The sequence below is a fragment of the Carcharhinus amblyrhynchos genome, unplaced genomic scaffold (genome assembly GCF_965287045.1).
Source record: "Carcharhinus amblyrhynchos unplaced genomic scaffold, sCarAmb.v2.hapA scaffold_39, whole genome shotgun sequence".
In the NCBI taxonomy this organism is placed as follows: Eukaryota; Metazoa; Chordata; class Chondrichthyes; order Carcharhiniformes; family Carcharhinidae; genus Carcharhinus; species Carcharhinus amblyrhynchos.
Genome location: NW_027649780.1, coordinates 4,754,674 through 4,764,392, shown reverse-complemented (window position 1 = coordinate 4,764,392; position 9,719 = coordinate 4,754,674). Strand labels below are relative to the sequence as shown.

The 9,719-nt window shown below is 46.1% G+C and overlaps 1 non-coding gene across 1 annotated transcript; it reads right to left on the bottom strand.

The window, feature by feature from the left end:
• Positions 1-2,462: 2,462 nt before the first annotated feature.
• On the bottom strand, positions 2,463-2,604 carry LOC145335661 (U4 spliceosomal RNA). The gene has a single exon (XR_013885294.1). It is a non-coding gene; the product is annotated as a U4 spliceosomal RNA (small nuclear RNA).
• Positions 2,605-9,719: the final 7,115 nt, after the last annotated feature.

The window sequence follows — 9,719 nt, the reverse complement described above, 5'->3', positions numbered from 1 at the left end:
AAGAAGCCTCGCAACACCAGGTTAAAGTCCAACAGGTTTATTTGGTAGCAAAAAAGCACTAGCTTTCGGAGCGCTTGCTGCCTCTTCATCAGGTGAGTGACAAACAGGGCATATAAAGATACAAACTCAATTTACAAAATAATGGTTGGAATGCGAGTCTTTACAGGTAATCAAGTCTTAAAGGCACAGACAATGTGAGTGGAGAGAGAGTTAAGCACAGGTTAAAGAGATGTGTATTGTCTCCAGACAGGATAGTTAGTGAAATTTTGCAAGACCACGCAAGTCGTGACATGAACCCAAGATCCCGGTTGAGACCGTCCTCGTGTGTGCGGAACTTGGCTATCAGTCTCTGCTCAGCGACTCTGTGCTGTTGTGTGTCGTGAAGGCCGCCTTGGAGAATGCTTACCCAAAGATCAGAGACCGAATGCCCGTGACCACTGAAGTGTTCCCCAACAGGAAGAGAACAGTCTTGCCTGGTGATTGTCGAGCTAGTGAAGCTGAAAAGTCTGACGGTGGATACATCACCGGTCCAGATGGATTACACCGCAGAGTCTTGAAGGAAAGTTGGAGTACTGTGTGCAGTTTTGGGCGCCGTACTTATGCAAGGATATTTTGGCCTTGGAGGGAGTGCAGAGGAGGTTTACTAGGCTGATACCGGAGTTGAGGGGGTTGAGCTATGAGGAGAGGCTGAATAAACTAGGCTTGTACTCGTTAGAGTTTAGAAGAATGAGGGGGGATCTCATTGAGACGTATAAGATGATGAATGGGATGGATAGGATAGAGGTGGAGAGGCTCTTCCCGCTCAGAAAGGACAGTAGGACTAGGGGGCACAGCCTCAAGATAAAGGGGGGCGGTTTAGAACGGAGTTGAGGAGGAATTTCTTCACTCAAAGGGTGGTGAATCTCCGGAATTCTCTGCCCGTTGAAGTGGTGGAGGCTGCCTCACTAAATATTTTTAAGACGCGGGTTGATGGGTTTTTGATAAGAGAGGGGATTAAGGGTTATGGGGAGAGGGTGGGAATGTGGAACTGAGACACGACAGATCAGCCATGATCTTATTGAATGGCGGGGCAGGCTCGAAGGGCTGGATGGCCGACTCCTGCTCCTATTTCTTATGTTCTTGTGTTCTTATGTTCAATGTTCATTCATCCATTGTCGAGCATCTGCATGATCTCCCCAGTGTTCTGTGCCTTGGCACATCCTTCCCTGCAGCGACAATGTTGGCCAAGTTGCAAGAGTATGCACCGTGTACCAGGTGGATGGTCGTCTCTCGTGAGATGATAGTATCCATGTCGATGATCTGGCATGTCTTGCAGAGGTTGCTGTGGCAGGGTTGTGTGGTATTGTGGTCACTGTTCTCCTGAAGGCTGGGTAGTTTGCTGCGGACAATGGTCTGTTTGAGGTTGTGCAGTTGGTTGAAGGCAAGAAGTGGGGGTGTGGGGATGGCCCTGGCGAGATGTTCGTCTTCATCAATGATATGTCGAAGACTCTGGAGAAGATGTCATAGTTTCTCCACTCTGGGGAAGTACTGGACGACGAAGGGTACTCTGTCCACCGTGTCCCGTGTTTGTCTTCTGAGGAGGTTGGTGCGGTTTTTCACGGTGGCACATAAGAACATAAGAAATAGGAGCAGGAGTAGGCCATCTAGCCCTTCGAGCCTGCCCCGCCATTCAATAAGATCATGGCTGATCTGAAGTGGCTCAGTTCCACTTTCCCGCCCTCTCCCCATAACCCTTAATCTCCTCCCCTACCACATAGAGCTTGATACGTCAGAGCTTGATACACAAGGTAAACACACCCGGCTGTCCCATCGTATCGGGCAATGGGACCCTGTGTGAGAACCTCTCCGGCTACGGCGAGGGCATCCTGAAACCCATTGTTACAGTAGGGGTACCATTCGCATACACACGGGGCAAGGTAGGTGTAGGAAAATGCTTTGTTAAGATGGCGGCGCGGGCTCGTTGGGCCGAAGGGCCTGTTTCCCGTGCTGGGTTGTTCTTTGTTCGTTCTTTGTTCTAAGCCCGCGCCGCCATTTTAACATTCAGTCAGCGCCTCATTCCAATCCTTCTTCTGCCTATGAACTTTGTCTATGCCTCTTGGACTCCACAATAAAGGAGTGCACGTTTAGAGAATTATATGTGCGCCAGATTAAGGGAGGTCTAATTTAGGGACAATTTGTTAACACCGATCAGCCTGAAAGCACATTTTTGGGGTGTGGGAACATCCATGTGGTTGGCTCTCAAATGCCCTTGGAAATAGAGGGCAGTTAGACATGGACAATAACTTTAGCCCAGCTAACAATGCCCACATCCAGTAAAATGATTTTTAAAAAGTATTTAGTAGTTCCCATAATAACAGTGTTGTATTAACACTTCCATTAAGCATTAAATGTTTTGTTTGTGGCAAACAGTTAGCTTGCCTCCTGAACATTCACCGGATCTTCTCTTTGTCACATATAAACAGTCTCCGAAAAGGCTATCAACAATTGCCTGGTGTTGACTTTATCACAATTCGCCGTAGCGTGCTATTGGGGAAAGTTTCCAAGAAGCAATAATCGCGCTTAAGCTAACCTTCATCAGGCACAACACTGCTATTGCACAAGGCTCGTGACAGTTCCCCTGACAAATGCTGGTTGATCAAACCTAAACTCTTCGCACTGCTGTTGAGAAAAATGATTTGACTTTTGTACAGTGCGCATTCTCACCTGGGATTAATTTTATCAATGTGAAATTAATTACTGCGTTTTCATCGGGAAATTTTACAGTGTAGAAATGAGAAGGTGAGGATTATGCTAATGGGAATATGCTAATCTTACTGTGAAACTTTGTGAAAGGAAATTATGTCTTGTCTGGAGGGACCGTATATCAGATCTCCCCATAGAACCCTACAGTGCAGAAAGAGGCCCTTCGGCCCATCGAGTCTGCACCGAACACAACCCACCCAGGCCCTACCCCCACATATTATACCCACTAATCCCCAGCAACCTACGCATCCCTGGACACTAAGGGGTGATTTCTTAGCACGGCCAATCAACCTAACCCGCACATCTTTGGACTGTGGGAGGAAACCCACGCAGACATGGGGAGAATGTGCAACCTCCACACAGGCAGTGACCCGAGCCAGGAATTGGACCCAGGTCCCTGGAGCTGTGAAGCAGCAGTGCTAACCCACTGTGCTACCTGGTACCGTGCCGCACAATAGGATTGTTCAAATCCAACAGGTCCAACATTATTCCTTCATCACTCTGCCTTCATTTCCCGTGATCGGCTGGCCACCGATATTCATTACAAACCTGCTGACTCCCATAGCTAACTGGACTACAGCTCCTCAAATCTCCCTTCCTGTAAAGTATCCATCCCGTTCTCCCAGTTTCTCCGTCAAATCTGTGCTGAAGATGCCACCGTCGAAAAGAGCGCTTTGGAAATGTCTGTATTTTTCGTCAATCGAGATTTTCTCACCGTGTCGTAAGCAGAGCACTCAGCCGTGTCTGACTGGTGGTCTGCAACTCTGCTCTCATCTCATTGAGGTTTACAGCATGGAAAGAGGCCCTTCAGCCCATTGTGCTCGTGCTGGACATCAAGCATCTATCTATTCTGATCCCATTTTCTAGCATTTGGTTTGTAGCCTTGCACATCGTGGCATTTCAAGTGCACATCTAAACATTTAATTAATGTTGTAAGGATCCCCGCTTCTACATCCTCTCAGGCAGTCAGCTTCAGATTCCCACCACCATTTGCCATTGGTACGATTCCAACCTTTCTTACCCTGGGTCTCTGGATTACTCGTCTTAAACATTGCTGTAAACATATGCGTGAAATCCTCACATCTCGTCTAACACTCCTGTCGATTAACTTCAATCTATGCCCGCTGGATAATGCTAAGAGGAACAGTTCTCCCTCTCCATACTAATTATGCCACTCATAAATTTGTACTCTTAAATCAGGTCCTCCCTTCTCTGCTCCAAGGAAAACAATCCCAGCCTATCCGGTCTTTCCTGATGGCTGAAACAGTCTTGCTCAGAAAATATTGAATATGGAATCTACAATGCAGACGGAGGCCATTTGGCCCATCAAGTCTGCACAGCAACAATCCCTCCCAGGTCCTATCCCCGTATTTACCATCCTAATCTCTCTGACACTAAGGGACAATTTAATCATGGCCAATCAACCTAACACACACATTTTTTTGGGGGGGGGGGTAGTGGGGGTATGGAATGCTCTGCCAAGTAAGGTGGTGGAGGCAGGCACGCTGGAGTTGTTTAAGAGTAACTTAGACAGGCACATGAGTGGGTTGGAGATGGGAGGATGTAGGAGATTGTTTTAAGTAAAGTTCATTACAGTGGGACATCCCTGGACAACCTTGCACCTGCGCAAGGATATTTTGGCCCTGGAGGGAGTGCAGAGGAGGTTTACTAGGCTGATACCAGAGTTGAGGGGATTGAGCTATGAGGAGAGGCTGAATAAACTAGGCTTGTACTCGTTAGAGTTTAGAAGAATGAGGGGAGATCTCATTGAGACGTATAAGATGATGAATGGGATGGATAGGATAGAGGTGGAGAGACTCTTCCCGCTCAAAAAAGACAGTAGGACTAGGGGGCACAGCCTCAAGATAAAGGGGAGGCGGTTTAGAACGGAGTTGAGGAGGAACTTCTTCACTCAAAGGGTGGTGAATCTCTGGAATTCTCTGCCCGTTGAAGTGGTGGAGGCTGCCTTGCTAAATATTTTTAAGAAGCGGGTTGATGGGTTTTTGATAGGCGAGGGGATTAAGGGTTATGGGGAGAGGGCGGGAAAGTGGAACTGAGCCACGACAGATCAGCCATGATCTTATTGAATGGCGGGGCAGGCTCGAAGGGTTAGATGGCCTACTCCTGCTCCTATTTCTTATGTTCTTATGATATTTCCTCTTGTCCTGAGCAAAGTTGCGTAGTTTTAGGATTAAGGGGCAGCAGATTTAAAACAGAGATGAGGAGAAACTACTTTTGTCAAATCTGAGGAATTCACTAGCCCAGAGTGCAGTGACTGTTGGGACATTGAGTAACTTTAAGGAACTGCTTTTCAATATTTTGTTCGATACCATTTCCAGTCTTTACTCAACAACAAACTTTAGAACAGTGAGTTTTGATAATGTTTCTACCCTGCTTTGAACCGGGATCTGCTCAAATAGAAACTGAATGTGATTAGCCCTTCACTACAAAAACTTTGCTCATGATCAAAGCAGCAGGCCAGGAGTAGCAAACCATGCACTCTATTCAAACTCAGAACCTGCTTGGTGGAAGTACGGATCGGCTGAAAAACTTAGTTATGCAACTGAGAAATTGCTATAACATAAAATGATGTTCGTCCCATTTTTGTCTCTCTGACATAATTTTGCACATTACGGAATATCATTCAAACCTTAAGGAGCGTAGATGTCACTTGGCTGTGAGATAATGTAATCCTTTTAAATTTACCAACCAACGGGAACAAGGAAAAATGTCCTCACACTGAGAGGTGACTGAGTTTGAACATAAGAACATAAGAAATAGGAGCAGGAGTAGGCCATCTAGCCCTTCGAGCCTGCCCCGCCATTCAATAAGATCATGGCTGATCTGTCGTGGCTCAGTTCCACTTTCCCGCCCTCTCCCCATAACCCTTAATCCCCTCTCTTATCAAAAACCCATCAACCTGCGTCTTAAGAATATTTAGCGAGGCAGCCTCCACCACTTCAACGGGCAGAGAATTCCAGAGATTCACCACCCTTTGAGTGAAGAAATTCTTCCTCAACTCCGTTCTAAACCGCCCCCATTTGAAACAGGGAATCTATCACACGTTCGGTGAATACATTAATCATTGCACTTCAGAAGCAGATGCAATAGGGTTCCAAAGTGCAATCCCAACCAGGAGAAACAATCCCTCGGCATCCATCCTATCGAACCCACTCAGTGTTGTGAAGGTTGAAATGACATTGCCTCTCATTCTGCAGAACACCAGAGAATTTCCGCCCCAATTTTCCCAGCCTCTGATTAGACGACAATCCCCTTCTCCCAGAGAAGAATCCAGTGAACCTTCGCTGTACCGTATCCAATGCTACGATATCCTGTCTTAAATATGGAGAGCCAAACTGCACCCAATATTCCAAATGTTGTCCCAGCAAATCCACAAACAACTGCAGCAATAATTTAAAGACCAAACTGAACAAGACTGGAGGTACTGTGTGACTGTGGATAATTGTCACTTTGCACATTCCCGTAATAGGTATCTGGATATAGAACTGGAACCCACCGAGTGAATCCACTGTCTGTTTAAATGTTGATCAGTGAAAATTTCAATCATCCTCTGTTCTAGGACATATGCCCACTGAGTCAATAAGCAATATCCAGTCAAAAAACAGCCTGAATGAGTCAATCTTTCCTGCAACTTTCAAACATGTTGTTATCTTCTGTACTATATAAGGATGTTGCCTGGATTGGGAGGCATGCCTTATGAGGATAGGTTGAGGGAGCTCGGTCTCTTCTCCCTAGAGAGACGAGGTTTATAGAGGTTTATAAAATGTTGAGAGGTATAGATAGGGTGGATTCTCGGAGGCTATTTCCCAGGGCTGAAATGGTCGCTACGAGAGGACACAGGTTTAAGGTGCAGGGAAGCAAGTACAGAGGAGATGTCAGGGGTAAGTTTTTCACTCAGAGGGTGGTGAGTGAGTGGAATCGGCTGCCGTCGGTGGTGGTAGAGGCGAACTCGCTAGGGTTTTTTAAAAGACTTCTGGATGAGTATATGGCATCTAATGGCATTGGAAGTTAGATAAGTCTATGGATTGGTAGGTATAGATATGATCGGTGCAACCAGTGGGCCGAAGGGCCTGTTTGTGCTGTAGTGTTCTATGTTCTATTTACCATTAAGGTATATGAATAAGTGAATGCCGTTTGTGATGATAAAAATGTGCTCACCCCCCATGAATCTTATTGACACACACATACAGATGCCGAGTTATCTATATCTAGGGAACTGGATGATGAGATCCTGATGTTTCTTCACCCCATCATCTGCAAACTCCATATCTTTTCAATACCTTTTGACTACATCCTGTTATCTAGGTAAAAGTTGGGTTCAATAACAGTGTCTGCATCAAGCAGCGAATTGACTCTGGATTTGAAATGTATTGCTGTTTTCTCATGAAGATTTGAACCTCACCCACTGCGTTACTCAACAATGAACACTTTAGATGGGACCAGAATTAATTATTCATCCAATGGAATCAAAACCTTCCAAATATTCCTGTCTGTGTTTTTTCTGCTTTGCTTCCGCATTCCTTCATTTCTGTTCATCAGCGAGAATTCACCAAGACTCCAACCAGACATAGAACATAGAATATAGAACACTACAGCACAAACAGGCCCTTCGGCCCACGAGTTGCGCCGATCACATCAACACCTACCAATCCATAGACCTATCTATAACCCCCAATCCCATTAAACCCCATATACTCATCCAGAAGTCTTTTAAAAGACCCCAGCGAGTTCGCCTCCACCACCACCGACGGCAGCCGATTCCATTCACTCACCACCCTCTGAGTGAAAAACTTACCCCTAACATCACTTCTGTACTTTCCTCCCCGCACCTTAAATCTGTGTCCTCTCGTAGCGACCATTTCAACCCGGGGAAATAGCCTCTGAGAATCCACCCTATCTATACCTCTCAACATCTTATAAACCTCTATCAGGTCGCCTCTCAACCTTCGTCTCTCCAGGGAAAAGAGTCCCAGCTCCCTCAACCTAACTTCATAAGGCATGCCTCCCAGTCCAGGCAACACATGGAACAAAACTGGACCCAGTTGGTGACATCCTTGAGTTATGGGTGTTGTGTCCCCTCAGGCCTCTGCCACTCAAAAACAAAAGAACAAAAACAGCCCGGGAAACAGGCCCTTCGGCCCAACGAGCCCGCGCCGCCATTTTAACATTACCAGTCCCCTTCTCCACCCATGACCCTTATCTATTGTTTTATGGCAATCCACATTGAGGGAAACTAATTTAGGGACAATTTATTACTTCCAATCAGCCTAACAGCACATCTTTGGGGTGTGGGAGGAAACCGGAGCACCCGGAGAAAACCCACGCAAGCACGGGGAGAATGTGCAAACTCCCACAGACACCGGCCCAAATCCATGTGTCTGCACAGCAAACAGTGATAGTCACTGAGCTGTCGTGTTGCCCAGCGTCTGGTCCAGTTTAAGCACGCACTAACGACATGAAGCACTAGGCCGATCTCGAACAACCAAGAGCAGCCCAAGTACGACCCATCGCGTGTATGCCCCTCGTTGGACACAAGGCGGACCGACTTAAAACCTGTGAATTAAAAGAGAAAAACATTATTATCATACCACATGCTTTTACATTACCAGGGATGTCCCAATGCTAATGAACCTTATTTAAAACAATCTCCTATATCCTCCCATCTCCAACCCACTCATGTGCCTGTCTAAGTTACTCTTAAACAACTCTCGGTGTCTGTATGTGTTACTGTGTGTGTGTCAATGAGATTCCGTTCCCAGAGGGGGTGAGCACAGTTGGGCGGCACGGTAGCACAGTGGGTTAGCACTGTTGCTTCACAGCTCCAGGGACCTGGGTTCGATTCCCAGCTCGGGTCACTGTCTGTGTGGAGTTTGCACATTCTCCCCGTGTCTGCGTGGGTTTCCTCCCACAGTCCAAAGATGTACGGGTTAGGTTGATTGGCCGTGCTAAGAAATTGCCCCTTGGTGTCCAGGGATGTGTAAGTTAGAGGGATTAATGGGAATAATATATGGGGATCGGGGCTGGGTGGGATTCGGTGCAGACTCGATAGGCCGAAGGGCCTCTTTCTGCACTGTAGGGTTCTATGACTTTTATCATCACAAACTGCGTTCACTTATTCATATACCTTAATGGCAAATGGTACAGAAAATAATAACATGTTTGAAAGTTGTGGGAAAGGTTGACTCATTCAAGCTTTTTTGACTGGATATTGCTTATTGACTCAGTGGGTGTATGTTCTAGAACACAGCTTGATTGAAATTTTCACTGATCAACATTTAAACAGACAGTGGATTCACTCGGTGGGTTCTACATCTGCAATCACAGCATCAATTTCTATCAGTTACTGTGAACCCAATATTCCTGATAGATTGGAAACATGGTCTAATGTATCTTGTTTTCTTTGAGGTTCAATATCTAGCACACATGGGTTGAAGCCACATTTTGGGTGCCATTATTTTTTAAACTTTGCCGTTTTTCTGGGTGAACTCCAGCTCTCCATTTCTCCGGCATCGCTCAAAATGAGTTTTTTCCCATCCCGCTTTCTCGATCTGGGGACCTGGACTCCAATCCCGCCACTGGTGGCATTTGAATTCAATAAAAAATATCCGGAATTAAAAATCTGCTGATGACCATGAAACCATTACCGAATGTTGGAAAATCCCATCTGGTCCACTAACGTCCTTCAGGGAAGGGGAAATCTGCTGTCCTTATGTGGTCTGGCCTCCATGTGACACAGTAAATAGTCTGACAACACCAGGTTTTAGTCCAACCTATTTATTTGATAATATCCTCACAAGCTTTCAAGGGGACTGCCTCTTCGTCAGGTGAATGGAGAGTTCTGGCCTCAGACAGAGCATATAAAGCACAGACAGTTTAGAGATTACTGATTAAAATGCGAATCCTTACACCTAACCTGCTGTTCAAGACCTGAAGTGGCTGATAATGTGAGTGGAAGG